Source organism: Crinia signifera, chromosome 12, assembly GCF_055691185.1.
Source record: "Crinia signifera chromosome 12, ASM5569118v1, whole genome shotgun sequence".
NCBI classification, from domain to species: domain Eukaryota; kingdom Metazoa; phylum Chordata; class Amphibia; order Anura; family Myobatrachidae; genus Crinia; species Crinia signifera.
In genome coordinates this window covers 40,025,301-40,052,441 of record NC_139228.1, presented here as the reverse complement: position 1 = coordinate 40,052,441, position 27,141 = coordinate 40,025,301, and the positions used below count along the sequence as shown (strand labels likewise).

Below are 27,141 nucleotides of genomic sequence, written 5' to 3'. Positions count from 1 at the left end.
CTTCCGTAGCCCTGAAGATCCACAGTTACTACTAGCAGTCTGTGATACGGCCGCGCATTGGCAGCCTTTCTACACTGTGTACATAGCCCTGCATAGTGGGTTGTGCCTCCGGTGACCGTCCGATCGCAGCCGCAGGTACAGAAACCGCTGGACCACGAGGGTACTTCTTACAAAAGAGGTGGCCAACTGGCCTTGTACACTAGATGGCAGAGTTGCCCGGGGGGCATATGGCATCCTGCCCCCCGGCCCAGCCCGCCCCTGAGCAGCAGAGGCTGCCAGCAGGACTAGAGGGTGGCTGGGGTCTACAGACACTTAACTGTTAAGCGTGGAAAATCTTTCATGCAAAGGCAGCTGTTCATTGCCAGTCGTAGGGAGAGAGCGGAGGGAGGTCGCCTCGCATGACCACCACTGTGCTAGTGCTGCTGGCTGCGTGGAGTAAGGTTGCAATGCCCAGGAGGTGGCTGATGTAAGCGTTCCCGGCAGGACTGCAGCCTGGACAGGGGGGATCTCCCCTGAGCCTGTCAGACTGGGTAAGGACAGCTTCTCCATTGCATGTATATGATCTGTATGTATTCCGTCTCTCTGATCAGCCTCTCCCCCTCCTCCAATGAGCACCGCATGGCATTCTGGGAGTGGCCGCGGAGGAGAGAAGAGAAGATGGAGGCGATGCGCCGCGTCTTCCCCCGTCATCTTACTACCTGCCTACAAGCACCTAGCTTGTGCGTCCTTGCTTCAGTCTGCCTGCTTGTGCCCTCAGGCCTGACGTAAGAGCAGTCCCGGATCGTGTGTGTGTGTGTGTATATGTATACAAACATTTCCATCAGGACATGACACCTTTTAAGATATGTAAAAATATTATCTTCTTTCAGGAAAATCAGACACATTAAAGATCTGTGGTGCACATCTGGTAGTTGGTCCCAATAATTGTCCAGCTTAGATGAGAGATCAGCTTATCGGTGGTAAAGGAAGGGTAAGTTTGTTGGTGTGTCATTATTTTATCTAAACACAAATGCAATGACTTTTTCCTATGTAAAAAATATATCAATGGGCCAGATGTACTAAGTTTGATAAAATGGGGAGTGATAAACCACCAGCCAATCAGCTCCTACCTGACATGTCACAGGCTGGGTTAGAAAAATGACATGTAGGAGCTAATTGGCTGGTTGTTTAGTACTCTCCATTTTATAGCTTTTCAAGGCTTAGTACATCTTGCCCAATATCACCACAATTTGATGTTAAACCCTCACTGCTGACTTTATGGGGTGTATTCAATGCGGGCAGCGAGCCCCTGACAGCGAGCTATACATTAAGCAGTGCCGACAGGGCTGCCATTAGAATTGTTGGGGCCCGGGACTGACCTACAGTGGCACAGCGCCCTACATTACCGTCCGTCCGCACAGACAAAACCCCGCGCAGCCTGCCTACCCCATTACTTACCATCACGCGGCATCGCTTCTTCAGCCTCCACTTTCGGTCAGACTCAGGTCAGGTCCGGGGCGCAGTGCGCACTCTGCAAAGTGCAGCCTGCAGAGTGCTGAGCCCCTCTGTGTCCTAGGCTCGGTGCTCTGTAGGCTGCACTGTGCATGCCTGGCTGGGGGGCCGGGAGGGGGAGGTGGTGTGCCACCGCTTTGGGCAGCTGCCCTGGCCCCTCCAGAGGCCTGGGCCCGGGACAGCTGTACCCAGGGCACCCCCCTGTCGGCAGCCCTGAGTGCCGATAGCTCGCCGTCAGATTATTCAACTCTCTCCCCTTCACGCGCCGTTTCCACCTCGCCAGTTCCCTGAGGCGAGGTGGAAACGGCGAGTGTGGCCATCAAAACGGCGGGGCTTGCCACAAAATGGAGCGGTCTCACTGCATTCGTGGGGAAACTCACTGTTTAAGGGGATCTGGATTTCTCCAAAGCATTGAGTTCGGCGAGGGGGGTTGGAAAAGCCATCCTCGCCAAACAAACACCCCTTGCCGCCCGCATTGAATACACCTGTATGGTTTAGAAATCTAGACCTGGATCCGGCTAACACCCACATGTCCCCTCTAATTATTTATATCCTCTTTATTATGCCGCTATAAATTGAGAACTATTAACATGACTCTTCCTTTGCTAAACCAGATTAATGTTTTATTCTCAAGACACTGTTATAAATACTCGCAGAGGTTTTTTCAGTGCCACAAATCCTTTTCCAGGATGAGCTGAATTAAAACAGTAATAAAACCCACAATAAATATGACTGTTTGTTTTAGAGCAGTATTGGAGTTTAGGGGATTTACTAGTATCAGGGTAGAACATAAAGCAGTTTATTAACCCATGGGGTCAGTGTGATACTGACAGGTGTCACAACAGAAGATGTACTGTAACAAGAGACTGTTTAGAATTGGTAACAGTGAGCTGCGGTTTTACAGTAGTGAAGAGTTTTCATGAAAGTGAAGAAAGAGGTGTTTATATAAAGAAGGGGCAACATGCATGGGTAGAAATAATTGTGAACTGAACGTAGCAGCTGCCGGGTGAGTTGACGGGGTACCACAAGCGATTCCCCACCCTGACAGATGGGGGCCTTAAGAGCTGCAGTTATTCAAGTTGGGTGAACACCTGCGCTAGTCCTCTTGTTGAGACCCGCGGTGAAGGCGGATACATCTGACCATGTCACCCTCCTCCTGTCATCCGTAGGACACAGAAATGAGTGTTCCTGCCCTTTTTGTGTGTGGGACTTTGCGCCTTCCACTGCACCCCTGGTGCGCTGACATCCCGTTGCAAGCGTTCTCATCAGCCCCCCTGCGTGCACTGAAATGCTGATGAACTCTCTGCTGAAAGCGGTGTGTCTGTTGTTACAGGTGCAGCCACCGCCCCCCCATGCTGTTACCACTGCTGAAGTCCTGAGAAGAGAGCGGCATGCCAGCTCTTTAAAGTGCAGCCAGCCCCCCCCGCCCCACTGCACTGGCAGAACGCTAAGCTGCTCTCTGCTAGCAGTGGCTGTCAGTCAGCTCTTCCCGCCGGCTAAGCCTCCACAGACAGGAGGGCTTGCTGGGGTTGCTTTTCCCATTCTGGGTAACGAGGATATAATACCTGGGCAACGAGCATGAAACCTTATTGGCAACCATGCATGAAACTTTATTGGCAACCATGCATGAAACCTTTGGCATTGAGTAAGAAACCCCTGGCAATGAGCATGTAGGTAAGAGGCTCTTATGTGCCATCATATGTAGTCGCTGTTGAGGTGTGGGTCATCGTGTACGATGGGCATTACAGTGTGGGTCATCATGTGTGATGGGCATTACAGTGTGGGTCATCATGTGTGATGGGCATTACAGTGTGGGTCATTGTGTGTGATAGGCATTATGGTGTGGGCCATCATGTGTGATGGGCATTACAGTGTAGGTCATCATGTGCGATGGGCATTACAGTGTGGGTCATCATGTGTTATGGGCATTACAGTGTGGGTCATCATGTGTGATGGGCATTACAGTGTAGGTCATCATGTGCGATGGGCATTACAGTGTGGGTCATCATGTGTTATGGGCATTACAGTGTGGGTCATCATGTGTGATGGGCATTACAGTGTGGGTCATCATGTGCGATGGGCATTACAGTGTGGGCCACCATCGTGTGTGATGGGCATTACGGTGTGGGTCATCGTGTGTGATGGGTATTACAGGGTGGGTCATCGTGTGTGATAGGCATTACGGTGTGGGTCATCGTGTGTGATAGGCATTACAGTGTGGGTCATTGTGTGTGATAGGCATTATGGTGTGGGCCATCATGTGCGATGGGCATTACAGTGTGGGTCATCATGTGCGATGGGCATTACAGTGTGGGTCATCGTGTGTGATGGGCATTACGGTGTGGGTCATCGTGTGTGATGGGCATTATGGTGGGGGCCATCATGTGTGATGGGCATTACAGTGTGGGTCATCATGTGTGATGGGCATTACAGTGTGGGTCATCATGTGTGATGGGCATTACAGTGGGGGCCATCATGTGCGATGGGCATTACAGTGTGGACCACCATCATGTGCGATGGGCATTACAGTGTGGACCACCATCATGTGCGATGGGCATTACGGTGTGGGCCATCATGTGTGATGGGCATTACAGTGGGGACCATCATGTGTGATGGGCATTACAGTGTGGGTCATCATGTGCGATGGGCATTACAGTGTGGGTCATCATGTGTGATGGGCTTTACAGTGTGGGCCACCATCATGTGCGATGGGCATTACGGTGGAGGCCATCATGTGTGATGGGCATAACAGTGTGGGTCATCGTGTGTGATGGGCATTACAGTGTGGGCCATCATGTGTGAAAGACATTACGGTGTGGGTCATCGTGTGTGATGGGCATTACAGTGTGGGTCATCGTGTCTGATGGGCATTACAGTGTGGGTCATCGTGTCTGATGGGCATTACAGTGTGGGTCATCGTGTCTGATGGGCATTACGGTGGGGGCCACCATTGTGTGTGATGGGCATTACAGTGTGGGTTATCATGTGTGATGGGCATTACGGTGGGGGCCACCATTGTGTGTGATGGGACCAAATAAACATATCAAATAAAAGAGATGCTCCGAACAATGGGCGTTTCCGCCAGACTAAGATCCCGAAATGAGTGCCATCTTCCCGGCCTTGGATTCTCCCGAGAATTGCATCCCACAGAATGCGGTGCGACCGCGGCTCTGCGCCATTATATTGGACGGAAGCCTGCGCTCTGCATGCTCCGCTGCGCTCTCTGCTGTAATTGTTTTTTTTCCTGCTGGACTCCTGTGCATACTGTGACTACTGGCCATACTCCACTGTGTATACGTTACTGTGACTGCTGGTCATACCCCTCTGTGTATACGTTAATGTGAATGCTGGCTATACCCCCACTGTGTAGACGTTACTGTGACTGTTGGTCATACCCCTCTGTGTATACGTTACTGTGACTGCTGGCTATACCCCCACTGTGTATACATTACTGTGACTGCTGGCCATACCCCTCTGTGTATACGTTACTGTGACTGCTGGCTATACCCCCACTGTGTATACGTTACTGTGACTGCTGGCTCTACCCCCACTGTGTATACGTTACTGTGACTGCTGGCCATACCCCTCTGTGTATACGTTACTGTGACTGCTGGCTATACCCCCTCTGTGTATACATTACTGTGACTGCTGGCCATACCCCTCTATGTATACGTTACTGTGACTGCTGGCTATACCCCCACTGTGTATACGTTACTGTGACTGCTGGCTATACCCCCACTGTGTATACGTTACTTTGACTGCTGGCCATACCCCTCTGTGTATACGTTAGTGTGACTGCTGGCTATACCCCCACTGTGTATACGTTACTGTGACTGCTGGATATACCCCCACTGTGTATACGTTACTGTGACTGCTGGCCATACCCCTCTGTGTATACGTTACTGTGACTGCTGGCTATACCCCCACTGTGTATACGTTACTGTGACTGCTGGCCATACCCCTCTGTGTATACATTACTGTGACTGCTGGCCATACCCCTCTCTGTATACATTACTGTGACTGCTGGCCATACCCCCGCTTTGTATATGCAGTGCATGCGCAGACCCCCATCATCGTAAAGGATCCAAATTCGGATCAGACCGAACGGGTCTGCATTGGCCCCACCGTAAAGTGGGAGTGTGGATCGTATTGTCAACACCACTTAGGTCGACAGTCATTAGGTCGACACCGTTGGGTCAACAGGTGGCAAGGTCGACTGGTGTCTAGGTCGACATGGGTGAAGGTCGACAGGTGTTAATGTCAACACGGGTTTAGGTTGACAGGTCAGAAGGTCGACATGGGTTTTTTTTACTGTTTTTTTTTTACCCGAATGTCGACACAGTCAACATGGACACAGTTGGAAGTCAACCGAAAGCTCCTCGCATCGCTCACTACGCTCGCAATGCTTCGGTACGGTGCCACGCTGCGCTCGGCACACTATTTTATTCTCCCACCACGCCCTAGTGCATGGTAGGGCATGAAATACCGCCTGTCGGCACATGTCGGCTCAAAAACCAGTAAAAAACATGTTGACCTAACCCATGTTGACCTAACACTGCGTCGACCTAAACCCATGTCGACATTGTCCCATGTCGACATTGACACCTGTCGACCTTCACTGATGTCGGCCTAGACACCTGTCGACCTTGCCACCTGTCGACCCAATGTTGTCGACCTATTGACTGTTGACCTAAGTGATGTCGACAATATGACCGTATACCGTAAAGTGGCTGCTGGCAATTCCCCACACTCTGATTTTTATAGGGCAGGGCGCTGACCACCAGGCTGAGCACTTTTTTCAATCGAAAGAGCACATTTTATACTAGAAATTTATATCAGAAACAGAAAAAATTATAAGAATTATGCCCATTACACATTGTCATACTCTGCTATGGCCATTACATATTCTGTCGCAATGACAACACATTATACCACACACTGTAATACCCATTACACATTATACCACACACACACACACACACCATAATGCCCATTAAACATTATACCACAACACCATAATGCCCATTACTCATTATACCACACACGATAATGTCCATTACCCATTGTCATACTGAGCTATGTCCATTACATATTCTGTAATAATGACAACTACACTTTATACCACACAACGTAATACCCATTACACATTATACCACACACCATAATGCCCATTACACATTATACCACACACCGTAATAACCATTACACATTGTCATACTGTGCTATACCCATTCCATTTTCTGTCATAATGACAACTACACATTATGGCATACACTGTAATGCTTCTTACACATTATACCAAACACCACAATGCCCATTACACATTATACCACACACCGTAATACCAATTACACATTATACCACACACCATAATGCCCATTACACATTATACCACACACCCTAATACCCATTACACATTGTCATACTGAGCTATGTCCATTACATATTATGTCATAATGACAACACACATTATGGCACACACACTGTAATGCCTCTTACACATTACACCACACACCATAATGCTTCTTACACATTATGGCACACACCATAATACCCATTACACATGATGGCACACACCGAAGTTCTCAGTGGCACGTCAGCGCGGTGGGGGGCAGCGTAAGGGCGCACAGTGCCACACACAAAAAGGGCAGGGAGCATTTTGAGGTTTTAAAAACGGGCAGGGTGCAGCACCCTGTAAAATAAGCTTAGAAGGAACACTAGTGATATTATGCTGGGTACACATTGGTTAGCTGAAACTGGGGAACGTGCATGTGGCTGATATACCAGACATAGCCAAGCGATGTTCATAAAACATTCAGTGATTTTACTCTTTTACACTTATCCTGAAATGCCATTGGTAATCAAGATGTATATCCAATAAAGATCAATGACTGTATTTAATGTGTCCATTATGTGCTTGGTTGCATTACAGAGGAACATATTAGGCCCATGAGTACGTTACCTCAGGGCAAAAATATCCCATTTTTATTTAGGATGTTGAGCTACCACATTAGTCAGTGTTACTAATATAGTTATATACTCATGTGTTTGTGTATGTCTCCTTGATGAACAGTATGGGCATCCGGTACCGGATGGGAAGGGTTCCAAGAGCCCCAGAATCTCCGCAGCCCTTGACACCTTCCTCCCCTTCTGCTGTGGTGATGTCCGCATCTGTTCCAAACCTCCCGAGGTAGGTACTTGTGTAGACGTTTTGTTTGAGCCAAGTGTTACTATTCGGCCCAAATATCAACTGCAATAAAGAGAAGTTACTGTCCTCCTTATACTACACACTTGCTGTCCCTTTCTCACGGAGCCACGGACTGCGAAGAGGCCCAGATATCACTGGGAAGGGACAGCGAGTGTGGGACTGTAATATTACCAGGTCTTTATTACTCTACAGAGAATGGTTCATTCATTAGGACAGGCATGTCCAAACTATGGCCCTCCAGCTGTTGTAAAACTACACATCCCAGCATGCCTTGCAATAGTTTAACATTCCCTAAAAGCAAAACTGAGGCAAGGCATGATGGGACACAACAGCTGGAGGGCCATAGTTTGGACATGCTTGCATTAGGACCTTCTCCCTGTTCACTTCCCTATTGTCGACCTAATGCTTGTGTCGACCTGTTGACCCTATGACCCATACCCGTCTTATGCTGGGCATACACTATGCAATGTCTGTCAGACCAGCAGACCTTTTATCGGACCGCCTGAAACCAGCAGATATACGCTATGAGATAGTAGTGTATGGCCACATGATCCGGGTTCCTTCCCTGTAGAGAGAACATTTCCCGATGCCTCCCCTGTGACAGAACTGGTGAAAGGATGGGCGGTCATTTTGGAATGTTGGAAATTGTCTCTTGCCCGACAGGCCGATTGGTTGCAGCTACCCACTATGCACTCATTGGCCGGATCCTCTGATAATCAGCCAGTCAGGACAATGATTGCAAGTTTGCAGATGTATTACAGGAACTTCTCTTGTACGAGGTAAAGGGACGCTGTTTGTAACCATATGTTCTTGTAATCACATTACACTCTTGTTACATGTTTGTTACGGCCTTGACCCACGTTGGATGACGTGTGTAAACTCTTACAATTACGGGACACACTGTCTGTATTATGGATTCTGGGTAGTGCCTGGGTGCACCATGCGATGCCCGGAACTGCTCCGTACTGTGGATGCGTATGCCGGCTTCTTCCTTCATAGTAGCTTTCAGACGGAAACCGGATGCCTGCTTCAGAAGTATCTTCTGTACCCAGTGCGAAGTGGGGCCAAGCCCAGATACTAATGATGACTGCAGTGGGCGGGATAGACTTTCACGTGTGGATTGTTCGTGTACACAGGATACTCCCGCATTACCATATGGAAGTGAGCAGTTTGCCGCGGATGAGTTACATTTACACCCAATCTTCCGGTGACAATATACATATTACTGAGTTATTTAATAGTCCACATTTTCAGTTGTTTTTTCCCTTCTTGCTATCTCTTTATGTGACTGCTACAGTAAGTACAGGACACGCTGAGCAGCTTTATGTGACTGCTACAGTAAGTACAGGACACGCTAAGCAACTTTATGTGACTGCTACAGTAAGTACAGTACACACTGAGCAGCTTTATGTGACTGCTACAGTAAGCACATCACATGCTGAGCAGCTTTATGTGACTGCTACAGTAAGTACAGCAGACGCTGAACAGCTTTATGTGACTGCTACAGTAAGTACAGCATATGCTGAGCAGCTTTGTGACTGCTACAGTAAGTACAGGACAGGCTGATCAGCTTTATGTGACTGCTACAGTAAGTACAGTACATGCTGAGCAGCTTTATGTGGCTGCTTCAGTAAGCACTGTACATGCTGAGCAGCTTTATGTGGCTGCTTCAGTAAGTACAGGACAGGCTGATCAGCATCACCGATGGGGTGCTAGCATCGGCTAGTGCATACACACTTGCCAATGCCAGCCGCGATGAGCGGTGGTGGGGGAGCAGGGTCCATGTTACATTGCTGACAAGTCGTGTGAGTGCACATCATCAGCATTGTGCGTACACGCTAGACCAGGGGAAGCCAACTCCAGTCCTCAATAGCTACCAACAATTCACATTTTTTAGAGCACCTAGCTTGTGCACAGCTGCACTCATTACTCAATGACACATTTTAAAAGATCCATAGGTGGAGCTAATTACTTCATTTGTGATGAGGAAACCTGGAAAACACGCACTGTTGGTAGCTCTTGAGGACTGGAGTTGGCTACCCCTGCATTAGACTAGATCAGGCATTCCCAACTACGGTCCTCAAGGCACACCAACAGTGCAGGTTTTAGTGATATCCAGGCTTCAGCACAGATGGTTTAATCAGAATCCCTCAGATACTAATTAAGTCACCTGTGCTCAAGCCTGGATATCTACAAAACCTGCACTGTTGGTGTGCCTTGAGGACCGTGGTTGCGAATGCCTGGACTAGATTTTGTTTTTGTCATTCCGACCCATCGGATCCTGCTAAAGTATTTAAAATGTCACCTGATGCTTTTTATGTCACCTGATGATAACATTAGGTATTAACTTCCAAAAATGAAGTGGATTTGACAGATATTAGGGGATTCTAGCATTATGTTATTATATAAGTATGGGCTGGATGGGGTAATATTATTAATGAAACTTCCTGTCGGCAGATGTGACATTGAGTGTGACCTCACACATTAACCATATTTGCTTCTTGTCACCCTATATCCAAGATCTATAACATCTTGTTAGACGATGCTAGTCGTGATCTCCCCTGCTTTACTAAAAAGTCGGACAAAGACCTGAGGAGTGACTTAACAGATGCCAATTGGGGAAAAATCCTCCAACTTGCCCATGCTTGCTCCCCCCAGCATACTGGTGGTGGAGACACAATATAAAATATTCTCGTGGTATAGATGTCCTGATACTATATCAAAAATGGGGCTGGGCATACCCAATATATGTATATGATTTGGGCATTGTTGCCATCCCTGTAGGGGTCTCAGTCCTGAACGTCAGGTTTAGTTAGAGGTCCTTTTGCTGCTGGTCTGCCTCCTCAGATACGTTGTCCTGAACATAAAACCTGCCTGTAGCGGAGTGGGGCGGACATAATTCGCCCTTCAGCCGAGACGGGTACAGGAGAAGACTAGCTCCGCACGTATCTTGTGGACGTCAGGCTGGGGCAACAGAGTCAGGGAGCAGGTCTTCTGACCACCTACAGAACCGTAACACCGTTAACCTTACTCTCTATTTTTCTTTCTTTTCCTCCCTCTTTCTATGTCTCCTTTGTCAGTACAACCTATGTCAAATTATATGATGATGTGGACTATATTACTCTGCTGTACTGCAATTTTGTTTATTATCTTACATAGGTCTCAATAAACATATTTTGCTCTAACCATATTTGCTAGTGGATATGAAATCTTACTTCTCTAAAATAATGACACGGACAACAGTAATGCCATTAAAATCAGTCAACCTTTTTATTTTGTAATATTTTAAATAACTATGTTGGCAGAGAGAAAGAACGGCCAGTTTACCAGTGACATTACGTCTATGCTGATCCGATGTCCACGACATGCACTCAACTAAGCCAACTGGCCATTAGCCAATAGAAAGTGTTAATTCCCAAACTCTCCCCCCAATACACCATAGTAGGCCAGCTAGACAGTCAGTGGCCCTGACCCCCAGTAGGGTAGGTCAGACTAGATCAGTCTATTGGAAAGAGGGGTACCGGACAACTACCTGGCAATCGGGATCCCAACAGTAAGTGTACCGACATAGGAATTGCGACTGCCGGTGCTCTGAAAAGGGTGATCCCGACTGACAGGGGCTATTTTCCCTTGTGCCATGACCCCCATAGAGGGAAAATAGAACCTTTGGCGAGCGAAGCCAGTCACCGAGCCCACAAGGGGCTTCTTTGCGCTCACCCTCCTGTCAGAGCACTGGAAGTCGGGATTCCGATGTCGGTATACTGACTGTCGGGATCCCGATTGTTGGGCAGTCATACCACACCCTGAAAAGAGAGCGCACCTCCATAAAGCAGCGCATTAGTCACTGGACAGACATTCTTTCCCGCCACAGAGAGGTTGACCAACCCCAACAGGCAAGAAAAAAGAAAAAAAAATTGGGCTAGGGTGGGTGGGGAATCCAGGCTAAAAGAGGCAGCCCCTAGCTAGCCTAGAATCAAAATTTCTCCAGAACTATCGAAATAACAACCTGACTAATGCCAAGGGAGTAAGGGGGTGGGATGACTTGGCCCGAGGTGAAAACCTGAAAAACCTGAAAAAACTGCACGGATAACACGAGCCAATAGTGTCACCATGTATTCAGGAGAAAACAGGGAAAATCCCTCGGGACCCTCACCGCTAACGGTGACGAGTGGCAAATGCTCCCAAGTCTTGTCTATTCGTAATGTGGTGTAGAAAGAGGGGAAGCAGATCGTTGAAGGAGCCGCCCCTGACGATCAAGCAGTATAACACTATAATAACAAGGTCATGGAGCAGCTGACCGGTCGACAATGCTCCCAAGTCGTGTCAGCCTTAGGCCGCAGGAGTGTGGGTGGAGTGCAGTAAAAATAATTACTAATCTGACTAATGCCAAGTGAGGGGGGGGGAGGGGGTGAGACGACTTGGCCCGAGGTGAAAACCTGAAATTCCTGATAAACCTGCACGGAGAACACGAGCCAATAGTGTCACCGTGTATTCAGGAGATAACAGGGAAAATCCCTCGGGACCCTCACCACTAACGGTGACGAGTGGCAAAATGCTCCCAAGTCGTGTCAGCCCTAGGCCGCAGGAGTGTGGGTGGAGTGCAGTACAAATAATTACCAATCTGACTAATGCCAAGTGATGGGGGAGGAGGGGGTGACACGACTTGGCCCGAGGTGAAAACCTGAAATTCCTGATAAACCTGCACGGAGAACACGAGCCAATAGTGTCACCGTGTATTCAGGAGATAACAGGGAAAATCCCTCGGGACCCTCACCGCTAACGGTGACGAGTGGCAAAATGCTCCCAAGTCGTGTCAGCCCTAGGCCGCAGGAGTGTGGTTGGGGTTTAATAGAGGCAGCTGTAAGCTGATGGGATGGGATAGAGCGGTTGTGATGGTGCGGAATGCAGAAAAGAGTGTAAAGAAAATAGGAGCGAGAAGAAAACCCAAAATGGCCGCAGGAGTGTGTGTGGAGTGTAGTAAAAACAAATACTAACATGACTAGTGCTAAGTTAGGGGGTAGGAGGGGGTGAGACGACTTAGCCCGAGGTAAAAACCTGACAATCCTGATAAACCTGCACGGAGAACACGAGCCAATAGTGTCACCGTGTATTCAGGAGATAACAGGGAAAATCCCTCGGGACCCTCACCACTAACGGTGACGAGTGGCAAAATGCTCCCAAGTCGTGTCAGCCTTAGGCCGCAGGAGTGTGGGTGGAGTGCAGTAAAAATAATTACCAATCTGATTAATGCCAAGTGAGGGGGGAGGAGGGGGTGACACGACTTGGCCCGAGGTGAAAACCTGAAATTCCTGATAAATCTGCACGGAGAACACGAGCCAATAGTGTCACCGTGTATTCAGGAGATAACAGGGAAAATCCCTCGGGACCCTCACCGCTAACGGTGACGAGTGGCAAAATGCTCCCAAGTCGTGTCAGCCCTAGGCCGCAGGAGTGTGGTTGGGGTTTAATAGAGGCAGCTGTAAGCTGATGGGATGGGATAGAGCGGTTGTGATGGTGCGGAATGCAGAAAAGAGTGTAAAGAAAATAGGAGCGAGAAGAAAACCCAAAATGGCCGCAGGAGTGTGTGTGGAGTGTAGTAAAAACAAATACTAACATGACTAGTGCTAAGTTAGGGGGTAGGAGGGGGTGAGACGACTTAGCCCGAGGTAAAAACCTGACAATCCTGATAAACCTGCACGGAGAACACGAGCCAATAGTGTCACCGTGTATTCAGGAGATAACAGGGAAAATCCCTCGGGACCCTCACCACTAACGGTGACGAGTGGCAAAATGCTCCCAAGTCGTGTCAGCCTTAGGCCGCAGGAGTGTGGGTGGAGTGCAGTAAAAATAATTACCAATCTGACTAATGCCAAGTGAGGGGGGAGGAGGGGGTGACACGACTTGGCCCGAGGTGAAAACCTGAAATTCCTGATAAACCTGCACGGAGAACACGAGCCAATAGTGTCACCGTGTATTCAGGAGATAACAGGGAAAATCCCTCGGGACCCTCACCACTAACGGTGACGAGTGGCAAAATGCTCCCAAGTCGTGTCAGCCTTAGGCCGCAGGAGTGTGGGTGGAGTGCAGTAAAAATAATTACCAATCTGACTAATGCCAAGTGATGGGGGAGGAGGGGGTGACACGACTTGGCCCGAGGTGAAAACCTGAAATTCCTGATAAACCTGCACGGAGAACACGAGCCAATAGTGTCACCGTGTATTCAGGAGATAACAGGGAAAATCCCTCGGGACCCTCACCACTAACGGTGACGAGTGGCAAAATGCTCCCAAGTCGTGTCAGCCTTAGGCCGCAGGAGTGTGGGTGGAGTGCAGTAAAAATAATTACCAATCTGACTAATGCCAAGTGAGGGGGGAGGAGGGGGTGACACGACTTGGCCCGAGGTGAAAACCTGAAATTCCTGATAAATCTGCACGGAGAACACGAGCCAATAGTGTCACCGTGTATTCAGGAGATAACAGGGAAAATCCCTCGGGACCCTCACCGCTAACGGTGACGAGTGGCAAAATGCTCCCAAGTCGCGTCAGCCCTAGGCCGCAGGAGTGTGGGTGGAGTGTAATAGAGGCAGCTGAAAGCTGATGGGATGGGATAGAGCGGTTGTGATGATGCGGAATGCAGAAAAGAGTGTAAAGAAAAGAGGAGAGAGAAGAAAACCCAAAATGGGATAACACCTGTGAGGAGAGAGATAGAAGGAATTACCACGATGTACGGTGGAGAAGATCTTCATGTTCTCGTGTATTCAGGAGATACGACACAGGACCGGCCTCCGAGTGGACTGTCTGCGGCACACAGGACAGCTGGGATTTGAGTCCGTCCACACGTAGATGCAGCTCGGATGAAATCTGTGGCCACAGGGCAGAACTGTCACCCGCTCTCCATTTTGGAACTCCATAATACAGATCACGCAGGATTGCGGCTCTTCATCCTCAGCAATAGTGCACGATGAAAATGCGCTGATCTCCAAATCCAAGGGTGCGACATTCTCCCTGTTGAGATGTATCAGCATGTATTCGGGGTTACGACTGTCGATGTCTACCTCCATGGCCAGGAGATTCTGTCCGTTGACCTCTACAATCATGGCTGGTTGGTTAAGCCCACTGATGAACACCACTTCAGACGACAGGAGGTCTTGCTCGTTGGTCTCAACAAAGATGGTTGACTCTGGGTTCTGCTCGTGCATCTCCAACATTCTGTCATTGAAATACTCCCTGTTGATCACTTCCACGGAGTCTGATGGATTCTGCCGGCTGATCTCTTCTACGATGTCTGCGTAATTCTGATGATGTTCAGCTGGAGGATCAGAGGCTGGATGAAGTTCCCTGGGACCAGGGATAAAAATGGGTGAACGGCTTCGGGCTCTGTTCTCCCTCTGAGATGTTTCGTCTCGGGTTTCCTGACGAGATCTTCTTAGTCGCTCGGAACGCAGCCTCTCCACAAAAACGGTCTGCGTAGAATCGTCTGAAAAGATATACAGTACCTTTATATTGTAGCTATAATTACTAGATAATTGTTAAATAACTATTATTAATAAATAACATGTTCAAAGCAATTGCTGATCAGCAAATTGAGTTACAGCAATCACATTCGGAATAGAATACCGTATTTTTCGGACCATAAGACGCACTTTTTCACCCACAAAATGTGGGAGAAAAACTATGTGCGTCTTATGGACCGAATGTGGACAGCTGGAGCGAGATATGTGCAGTGACAGAACATTGCTCTCACACACACACGCCACGCAAGGAAGACCCAGTCTCCTCCAGTCGGGAGTTGAGCCCACACAGCTGGTGGAGGAAGCGACACCGGGTAGAAGGATCACGTGACCCCGAACACCCGGAAGTCACCCCCGCTGTCGGCACTGTGGAGCCGGGTTTGAGATTCTGCCGCACACAGACCAAACCAGGAGTACTTCAAGGACCAGCATCACTTCGAGGAGGACCGGAGGGAAGCCACTGTCTACACAGGTTAGAGGTGTACTGGGACGGGATGCCAGCCCCCTGCACCACCAACCTGTGACTGCCCGCCAAGCCATTGACTCGGTAACAGGCCAGTACCCTTCTCCCTTACCCACGAAACTGAGTTTCACCTTCTCCCCACCCCCACACCCCTACCCCACTCTCCAAGCTGCAGCCCCAGCAGGGTGGAAACCACCTCTACCCCACTCTGCATCCCTCCAATATACCAACAATTATCCAAGCGCCCCTAATGTGCAGATGTACATATGTATATGACATACCACAGGACACATTGATAAATAAATGGTATTCTGACACAATTTGTTATACTGCTGTTCCTCCAGGCATCCGCAGACACTGTGTGTATAGGAGGGGCTGCAGCAGCCACACAGTTGCTGCATGTGGTTATTGTTGGGGCTTCACATCTCATGAATCTATGTATAATACCACACTTGCTGTAGAACCACTGTCCACTATTATTTTATAGTGCTATGCCAGGGCATTGGGTTTCAGCGACTGTACCTGAGCACTGTGGTTCAGAATATTTTTCCCCCGGTTTTCCTCCCCAAAAACTAGGTGCGTCTTATGGTCAGGTGCGTCTTATGGTCCGAAAAATACGGTACTTTATTGTTTACACTACAACAATGCACTGTCAACAAAAAATTACACACAAGTACCTGCCCAAAAAAAATCAACAAAAACATTTCCCATTTCAGTGTTTATCATTCAGCATACAAACAGCAGTTGGAAAAAAACTGTTTAGCATGCGCTTTGTACGTACCGGGACACTGCGGAACCGTTTTTTCGATGGCAGAATATCAACAACTTCATAATTATGATTTGTCAGTGATGAGAGGCAGAATATCAAGGTTATATTTTAAGGTTATATTTTAAGTGAGTTTTTGTAATACCCCTTTCACACCAGCCTAATTTCCCGGTAAAATTTGCCAGGATTTCAACCAAGCAGGGTTGTTCACGGGTTCAACCCGAAGTCCTGGCCGTTTTGAAAGAGGTACTGGGTACTAACCCTGGTTACTGGTCCATGGTGCGGATGGTCAGGCTGGGGATCCACACAGGCGGCGGATGAAGATGATGCAGCTCTCCGGTGCCCTAACTCCCGCCGGAGAGCTGCGTCATCTGCACCTGCTGTCTGACCTGTGTGGATCACCGGCCTGCACCGAGGACCAGCAACCCAGGGTGAGTACTATTCACCGGCCTCCGCCACCATCCCAACTACCCCTGCCTCCTGCTGGCCTCCTCTCTGCCTCCTTCCCACACCAGAAAATGCAGAGACTTTTCTGGTGTGAAAGGGGCCAACCCGGGCATGATCCCTGGGCCGAATTCCTGGGTGGTTCCCTTCATTTTCTGGTGTGAAAGGGGTATTATCGTTTGTTAGAAAGATAACATTACAGAGCAATAATAGCCAGTTCCTACCAGATATAGTATGCGTGTGGATGGGATGGCATGGGTATTCTTCATGCCTCTAACTGGAAATCCTTATTTCTAGAGTTATTTTTATGAGGTTTTTTTATTTTTATATTTGTCTATTTTTTGGCAACTTGATGAATACCTGGGGCCAAATGTAAAAGGGTGAGAGTTTCAGAAAGTGAGAGATTTTGGGAGAGTTTTCCCATGTTTTTTAAAGCAGCAATCAATTACACTGCAAAGCCAGGTTGATTTTGCCATATAATTGATTGCTGCTTTAAAAAACATGGGAAAACTCTCCCAAAATCTCTCACTTTCTGAAACTCTCACCCTATTACATTTGGCCCCTAGGGTGACATTCTATGCTATGCGCTAAATGCGCATGTTTAATTCGCACACCATATCGCCGCAAATCGCCTATTTTCAATTCGCATTTTTCAGCCTAAATGCGCATATTTAATGTGATGCGCATTGGAGGCTGAAAAGTGCGAATAGGGGCGATTTGCGGCGATGTGGTGCGCTGTTTTTAGTCCTGAAAATGTGCGATTTTCATGTGTGAAAATCGCACATTTGCAGGACAGCGCAAGGTGTAAAAAAAAGAACCGAGCGCGGGGTCCCCCGCCCGAGTGTAACCAGCCCCGGGCTCACTGAGCCGGTGCTGGTGACATAAAATCAGGGTCCCCCGAAAAATAGGGGTCCCCTTGATTTTATGAAACCAGCACCAGACTCAAGGTCCGGCGCTGGTTCCCAAAATACGGGGGACAAAGTGACTAGGGGTCCCCCGTATTTTAAGAACCAGCACCGGACACAACCAGCCAGCAGGGTAATGCCACAGCCGGGGGGAGACTTTTTATACAAGTCCCCCCGGCCAAAGCATTAACCCCCTGGCTGGTCAGCATGGGCAGGGGTCCTGGGGAAGTGGGGACCCCCCCAATGAAGGGGTCCCCCCCCTCCAGGACTTACCAGCCCATGCTGATAGTCCGGGGCTGTCCTCCATGCCCCTGGGCTGTGGGCATGGAGCTGATGCTTTGTGTAAAAAAAAGAATGTAAACTATTGTTTTACACTGGCGAACTATCAGTCCCAGCAAGCCTACCCCGCATGCTGGGACTTGGGGAACCACAAGTCCCAGCATGCGGGGCATTAAAGGGCCCGCTGGCACTTGTAGTTCTGCAGTGTAAAAAATAGTGCACAAAATCACACTGACATCCTGTGAAATAAAACTTTAATACACACAAAACACACTGATACTTACCTACCTTGAGCCCGTAGGTCGGTCCCTGGATCCTGGATTCGTCCTCCGGGGCTCCAGGGCAGAAGAGTCCGGTTCCGGGGCCTTGGTCCTGGTTCCGGGGCTGGTCCTGGGGTTCCGGGGCTCCTGGCGTGAAGAATCCGGGGTCCGGGATCCGTGGTAGTCCAGAGGGGTACCTAAGGAGGAAAATCCAACTCACCTGCTCCCCGGCGGCGACCTCCGGTGACAGCGCTACTCCAGACTGGTACCCGGCTTCAAGGAGTTGGTCCGGCGCTGAGATGTTTCCTCTTCGCCGTCTCTGAACAGAATGATTTCTCGGCCAATCAGGAGCCGAGAAAGTCGGCTCCTGATTGGCCAGAAATCATTCTGAATATAGACGCCGACGGAGTAACATCTCTGCTCTGGATGCGCTGAGATGTTACTCCGTCGGTGTCTATATTCAGAATGATTTCTGGCCAATCAGGAGCCGAGAAAGTCGGCTCCTGATTGGCCAGAAATCATTCTGAATATAGACGCCGACGGAGTAACATCTCAGCGCATCCAGAGCAGAGATGTTACTCCGTCGGCGTCTATATTCAGAATGATTTCTGGCCAATCAGGAGCCGACTTTCTCGGCTCCTGATTGGCCGAGAAATCATTCTGTTCAGAGACGGCGAAGAGGAAACTCCTTGAAGCCGGGTACCATTCGGGAGCAGCGCTGTTACCGGAGGTCGCCGCCGGGGAGCAGGTGAGTAGGATTTTCCTCCTTAGGTATCCCTCTGGACTACCACGGATCCCGGACCCCAGATTCTTCACGCCAGGAGCCCCGGAACTCCAGGACCAGCCCCGGAACCAGGACCAAGGCCCCGGAACCGGACTCTTCTGCCCTGGAGCCCCGGAGGACGAATCCAGGATCCAGGGACCGACCTACGGGCTCAAGGTAGGTAAGTATCAGTGTGTTTTGTGTGTATTAAAGTTTTATTTCACAGGGTGTCAGTGTGATTTTGTGCACTATTTTTTACACTGCAGAACTACAAGTGCCAGCGGGCCCTTTAATGCCCCGCATGCTGGGACTTGGGGTTCCCCAAGTCCCAGCATGCGGGGTAGGCTTGCTGGGACTGATAGTTCGCCAGTGTAAAACAATAGTTTACATTCTTTTTTTTACACAAAGCATCAGCTCCATGCCCACAGCCCAGGGGCATGGAGGACAGCCCCGGACTATCAGCATGGGCTGGTAAGTCCTGGAGGGGGGGGACCCCTTCATTGGGGGGGTCCCCACTTCCCCAGGACCCCTGCCCATGCTGACCAGCCAGGGGGTTAATGCTTTGGCTGGGGGGACTTGTATAAAAAGTTTCCCCCGGCTGTGGCATTACCCTGCTGGCTGGTTGTGTCCGGTGCTGGTTCTTAAAATACGGGGGACCCTAGTCACTTTGTCCCCCGTATTTTGGGAACCAGCGCCGGACCTTGAGTCTGGTGCTGGTTTCATAAAATCAAGGGGACCCCTATTTGTCGGGGACCCTGATTTTATGTCACCAGCACCGGCTCAGTGAGCCCGGGGCTGGTTACACTCGGGCGGGGGACCCCGCGCTCGTTTTTTTTTTTATTTAACCATTTATTTTACTTTTTAAAGCAGAACCCTGCACAGAACATTGCGATCTGTGCAGGGTTCTGCCTAATTCACCTAACAGACCCAGGTCTGAAATAAGTGCGATAATTAGTCACTTAAATAATGCGATGTGCAAATGCGCATAGCATTAAATAAGCGACTTGTATACTTTTCTGTGCGCAAACATCTGGATGCGATAAAAATGCGAATTAATCTCGCATTTTTATTCACCAGACCTTTACGCACAAAATATGTGATTTCAGCCCCTGTGCGCATCCCATTAAATCGGCGATTTAATGGGAAAATGCGATAGCGCCATTTTGTGGTCTAATTACCGCAAAATCGCGCTAATCGCAGAGCATAGAATGTCACCCCTAGTGTCTAAACTAGAACTTGAAATCACCAATAATCCACTACATCAGTATATGTATACAGAATTTATATGTACATTTTATTAAAGTTAAGCATTCAAATCAATTTAACATTACAAATGTTATTATTATTTTTGTTTAAGAATACGATGGTGGGGACCTCAAAAATGTGTGTTTCTTTGGGCCTCTAAGAACCTCTGAAAGAGCCTGATAGTACCAGACCAGAACCCAGTGATTACCATACAGAACCACCATAAGTGTACCATGGAGTCAGCCTGTGTCACATGGGTCAGTGATTAATAATGTACCATGTCCACTTGAACCTGATTTACCAATCCCAACCACTTTGTGGTCAGGATGTGCGATCTGTGATTCCTAAACCCTTATAAGAGGGCTACCCTGACAGTCTATACCAGTGACGGCTAACCTTGACATTCCAGCTGTTGTTGAACTACACATCCCACCATGCCCTGCATCAGTTTTAGCATAGCCAATTGGTAAAACTGTAGCAGGGCATGCTGGGATGTGTCGTTCAACAAAGCTGGAGTGTCAAGGTTAGCCCTCACTTGGCTATACCGCTCTAGCAAGAGCCGCAGCCTGACTGTTACCTGGAGCGTGCTGCCTTAACGGATTGTAGTGTTTGTGCTCTATTGTGCGATCTGACCACTATATGAATAATATGTGTAACTAGGTAGCAGAGTATTGCCGGTTATATCTTGCTGAAACGTCTGGCAATGATTACTGATATACAGATGACTTAAACAATATGGGTGGTTCAGAAGGCAATGGCACCTTTTTAAAAACACAGCTCAAACATGATTGAATACAGGCATGACCACTAATGGACAAGAGTGAAGGTGCATACACACTGAAAGATTTGAAGCAAGATGTGGACGTTCCCGATCGAAAGGAACAGCCTATTCAACCTAATGGTTCCTTGCAACAGGCGACCATTAGGATTGGTCTATGATATTTCTAGCATGCAGGAAGATCATAGGCCAATTTTTTGTGAAGTGTTTCAAATAGTTTTGTGTGTACGCACGTTGAACGATTTGAAACCATCTGAAACAATGTTGGATAATTTCCAACATAGTTTCCAACATTGTTTCGTGTGTTTGCACCTTTTAGAATAAGCTATTCATATCTGCAAGTGGATACAATACATTGGTATAATAAACTAGAATCTCTCCCGGAGCAGTGGTCATGCTAAACGAAATAATAAAGTTTTGAAAAATGATATGGCTGCTGTATCAGCCCATTACTGGCATGCGGTCATTTGGTCTACAGCATGGTCGACACCATTAGGTCGACATGGGTCTAGGTTGACATAGAAAAAGTTCAACATGGTTCTAGGGCGAAAGGTCATTAGTTCGACAGACTATTAGTTCGACAGTGTCTAGGTGGACAGTCAAAAGGTTGACATGGGGTTTTTCACTGTTTTTTGATCTGACACTACCATCCACTAGGGTGTGGTGGGAGAATAATATAGTGTGCTGAGCGCAGCGAGCGATGCGAGGGGATGCGGTGCACTTTAAACTGTGTCCATGTCGACTGTGTTTATATTCAGGTAAAAAAACAGTGAAAAACCCCATGTCGACCTTTTGACTGTCGACCTAGACCTTGTCGAACTAATGACCTGTCGAACTAATGACCTTTCAACCTAGAACCATGTTGACCTTTTCCCATGTTGACCTAATGGTGTCGACCATCATGCTGTAGACCAAATGATCCCAACCCCCCATTACTATAGACAAACAGATTACAAAAAAGGGTACTTGTTTCCTAGCACGGCCCGACGATTTTCAATCGTATGGCATCTTATGAATTCTATCGCATCGCATGCCATATAGCAGCATGCTATGCGATTTTAAATTGTATAAGCACCCTAATGGTTGCTTACAATGTTAAATGCACCCCCACGCCACCCCCACTATCAACGCCAACCCGAAGCGTGGCGAGCAGCGGCGGTACGCATCCTCCGACCTTTTCATACCCCCAGTATCCACGGCGGCGTGGAGTTGACTTTATATAGTGTGGCGACGCAGCGAGCCACAGAGCCCGAAGCGTGGCGAGCGGACGCGTATTACTTTACATGTATTCCGCGTCCCTTCGCTGCTCTCGCCATGCTTCGGGCTCGGTGGCTCGCTGCGCTCGCCACACTATCTAACATCAACTCCACGCTGATGTGGATGGTGGGGGTATCAAAAGGTCGGAGGACACGTACCGCCGCCCCTCGCGGGCTCACTGCGCTCGCCACGCTTCGGGTTGGCGTTGATAGTGGGGGTGGCGTGAGGGTGCTTTTAACATTGTAAGCACCCATTATGGTGCTTATACAATTAATAATCTTATAGGGGGGCCATTTAACATTAAAAGCACCCATTAGGGTGCTTATACAATTTAAAATCGTATCTCATCGCATTGTATGCCATATACATTGGTATATGATTTAAAAATTGTATAACATCGGGTGCCATCTCGTCGCATCGCATACCATTGTAAGGCTTATGGTATACGATGCGATGGGCGCCGTGCTAGGAAACAAGTACCCAAAAAAGTATAACAGTGTGTAACAAACGAAAACATAAAATAAATATTCCAAACTGACAATGGTTCATATAATATCAAGCAGGAAAAAACACCTTATATGCTTTTAAAATAATGCAAATAACATTCTATATACTGTAATTATTGGTGTTAAACGTGAAATTCCCAAACCGGCGAAGCTGACAAATTACAGATACATACAGAGGAAATGCCAGATGAAATGTTGAGTGGTGTGATAATGTCCACTGTTATGTCGACCTTGGCTCGTGTCAACCTTCAGTGATGGACCCAATGTATGTTGACCTTAGTGCAATCAGCCCATACCAAGAGTAACATCAGGCATTAGGAAGGAATCAGAGTGAAGGTCAGTGGATATTTCCCCAGGATGCTATTTACATTTTATGCACTAAAAAAAGTGATATTTTATGATTCAGTAAAAGGATCCTTAGTGCACCTACGAGAACGCTTACTAGGTGTTGTAGGTCTCAGCTGAAGCTGTGGGTAGCACCTCCCATAGCAATGAATAAAGACTGAACTGTCGCAAAAACCGAGCTTGTAACATGGCTAATTGGCTGGTACTTTATCTCTACCAGTCGCTAAAGCTTACCGCATCTCCCTGTCAGCCTGAAAATGTCAGGAGCTGATTGGTTGGTACTTTGGAGGCCTATGTACTAACCTTGGGATAAAGTGTCTAGTTATGAAGTACCAGCCAATCAGTTCCTCACTGCCATGTTACAGGAGGTGTTTGAAAATGTCCGATAGGATCTGGCGTGTTGGTAGATTATCTCTGTCCACATTATCTCTTTCCAAGTCTTAAGGTGCCCACACACTAGAAAGATCTGCTATCGTAAGATGTGCGCATAAATTAGCCTTCAAATCTTTTGCCTGTCCTGGACAAAAGATTTCAGGCAAGCGCACATCTTTACCAAAGATTTTTCTTAAGATCCCATGTGCGTTCCTATGGATCTTTTGTTAAATCTTCTGATCTTTCGTGCAGCACGTAAGATCAGAAGATTCAGCTAAAGATCCACGGGAGCGCGCATCGGACCGATATCGGCCGATTTTCGACCGATTATCGGTAAACATCGGACAATATATCGGCCGATTTATCGGAAATCGGCCAATCGGCCCAAAATCCGTTCTAGTGTGTGGGCACCTTTAGTACATAGACCTCTTTGAGGTCCATTTATCAAAAGTTTTAGCTCCAGCCAATCCGCTCCTGTCATGTTTTTGAAAAATGGCATTTGGGAGCTGGTTTGCTGCAGCACCATTTATCATAAGCAATAGGTTTTAAGTGTCTAAAAGGGATTTAAAGATTGTGCCCTGTATCTCTCCCCACAATATCTCTCTCCAAGATTTCATGAATCTCCCACAAAGTGAGGGTAGTACATACAGCTCATGTGCAGCTAACCCCAACTGCCGCCCGCATGCCACACAGGCAGAGAGATATCATGGCATGTAGAAAGGTAAAGTGGGAGAGATACAGTACCAGCCAAACAACTCCTATTATTATTAATGACAGAAGCTGGTAGTTTGGTACTTTATCTCTCTCCCTGCTGTTATAAATCGCCCCCTTAGATTGGACTAACTGCCCCAATAGCTCTCTTACCTTGATCTTCTTGGCGGCTCCATCTCCTCTGGTCCTCCTGGAGCCGCCGTAACTCTCTTCTGCTCATCTCGATCTGAAATAAAAGCACAATAAAAAAAAAACAATGTCCAGTAAAGCACAGGTGTTATGGTGCTCTGAACAGCGGGATCCTGTAGAAATCTGCTGGGAGTACTACACTAGCTGTCGCAACAAACTAGCTCTCTCTTCCAGAAACAGCTTCTCTCTTCAGCCACAGGTACACCAACTGACAAGTTGCTACAGTTGGGACAGCAAAATGGCCGATCCTGCCCATACACTGAGGCCAGGCGGCCATATTTGTTACTGGCATTTATATAATCAGCTATGGAGATCTGTATTCTGGTGAATTAAGCTAACTATTGCTGCTGATTAATTTACAAATGTGAAAGGTACACAGGCTGTAGGTGCCCAAAACTACATTCATTGAATTGTGACATGTTTAGACCTTTTAAGTTTGTCGACCTTCAGTGGTCCACCTAATGCATGCCAACCTTTTCAATGTGTGTGTGTGTGTGTGATATTTTTGGGGTGAGGGTTTGCGCTTTTTTTTTGTGAAATTTTTGCGGGGCTGGAGGGGGGGGTGTATGTTCTGGCTGTGTGTGTGTGTGTTATTTTCGGGTGAGGGTTTGTGCTTTTTTTGTGAAATTTTTGGAGCGGGGGGGGGGGGGAGTTTTTGTATTTTCTGGCTGTGTGTGTTTATAATCATTTTTAATAGCCTGGTGAGTTTTCCCCTTGGTTGTCCAGGGAGGCCAGATAACTAATGTTATGGCTAAATCAGAGGAAAATAGCTTGGTGATAGCAGACACAGACCGGTTATAGGGCCAGATGCACTAAGCTTTAAAAGTGATAAAATGGAGAGTGATAAACAGCCAGCCAATCAGCTCCTGCCTGACATTTTTCAAACACAGCGTGTGACATGGCAGGTGGGAGCTGATTGGCTGGCTGTTTATCACTCTCCATTTTATCACTTTTGAAGCTTAGTACAGTACATCTGGCCCATAGTCCCTAACCTGTCCGTGAGTGGGTCTGCTCAGTATAGCCGGAAGTACACACTTAGCAGCTTTATATGACTGCTGTGAGGCGCGGAAGGACAGCTACTTTACCTATACAATGACACACGTCCGTGTAACGCTTGTTTACATTAGTCTATATTAGGGTGGCCAATCCTGGGATCAGGATTGGCGGAATTTGGCCCCAAAATGTCAGAGATTTCAATTATATCCCAACTTCGGGATTAGACTGCGCTCACACGCTGCCCGTTTTTTCCCGACCACATCGTGCAGCCTGCGCAGTGTGACTAGGTCATAGGTCATGCTGCGCAGGCTGCACTGCTGTACCTCACCTGCCGGAAATTGCCGGCTCCTGGCTCCACTACAGCAGCTCCTCCTGCCACCTCATTATTAAGCCGGAAGCTTAAGCTGATGACATCCCCTAGCACAGTGGCATGTGACTAACCTGCTAGAAAGGTAATGTTACTGTAGTTCTAAATGCAGTTTAATTGGGGCGTACTGTTCACATTTTCTGCACGTGCCGATGTCGGCTCCCAGCCACCGATGAAATCGCTGGGCAGGGGTGTAAGTTCATCCCGGTCACCCGGATACAAGCTGGAATTTGGTGCCCCCTCTTAAAGGAATAAAGTGAAAACAAATATTGTGCGTGTGAATATGTGTCAGCAGTCACAGGTGTGTGCCATCTCACAGTGCAGTGGGGGCACCATTGCTTGCTGCAGCGCAGGCTGAGCGGTACCAGGCAGGAGTTGTCCTGTCCTCTATTGCAGCTGTTAGCAGAGACAGAGCCGATTAACTATACATTATGCAGCAACAGCGGGTTCCTCGCGGAGCTCCATCGGAATAGCAGCGGTCACACTTGGAACCACACATGTGCTGCTGTACATGAAGGTGCCCCTTCAGGGCTTGGAGCCCAGAGACTAACACCTCCATTGCTTCTGGGAGTTACTACTACCCCCTAATTGCTGGGTAAACACGTCACCCAGCCTAAGCAAGGTTCCCCACACTATGCAGAAATGAAAGGCTTTGCCTGGTCTGTGGGTTCCCTTCCACTGCTGCAAACTGGTGGGGAAGGCCGGTGTTTCATGCTTCTTGTCTGGTTTTTCTCCATTAATCCTTATTTTCCTATGTAAGTGTCTGCAGAGTTAATATCACTAAACCTTAATTGGAGTATCTACTACAATAAACTATTGTATTGGGGCAAGTGTATAGCTTGGCAGAAAATATGTTTGCTACTGAAAGTCTACTAGCCCATAGGCTCTTCCATAGTGTTCTTGGTGATTCCCTTTGTTACTGCACTTACCTGGACTGTGTTCATAAGTGTCCACGTGATGAAAAAGTCTTTACTCTTAGAGTGAGCGTTTGTTAAAAATGTTTTACGATCTATTATGATTATTAGAATATTCACAGCTGTGGTTCTTCTTTATGTAATCTGTGGTTGTATGTAAATCACTAAAGTTACGACATACATAATATATATTATATATCTCTTGTCTGTTGCTCACGTCCCTCTTGTTATGTGACACATTACAGGTTTCTCAGACAACAGATGGCTTGGATGCTGACCTGTGGAAAGATGGTTTGTTCAAGTCCAAGGTGACCAGATACCTTTGTTTCACCAGAGCCTTCTTGAGAGAGAATGTATAGATGTAGACAATTA

General features: G+C 47.9%; 1 long non-coding RNA gene across 1 annotated transcript; it reads left to right on the top strand.

Moving 5' to 3' along the window:
- Positions 1–932: 932 nt before the first annotated feature.
- Positions 933–27,141, top strand: LOC146050121 (uncharacterized). The gene is made up of 3 exons (XR_014466266.1): positions 933–970; positions 7,565–7,681; positions 27,015–27,141. It is a non-coding gene; the product is annotated as an uncharacterized LOC146050121 (long non-coding RNA).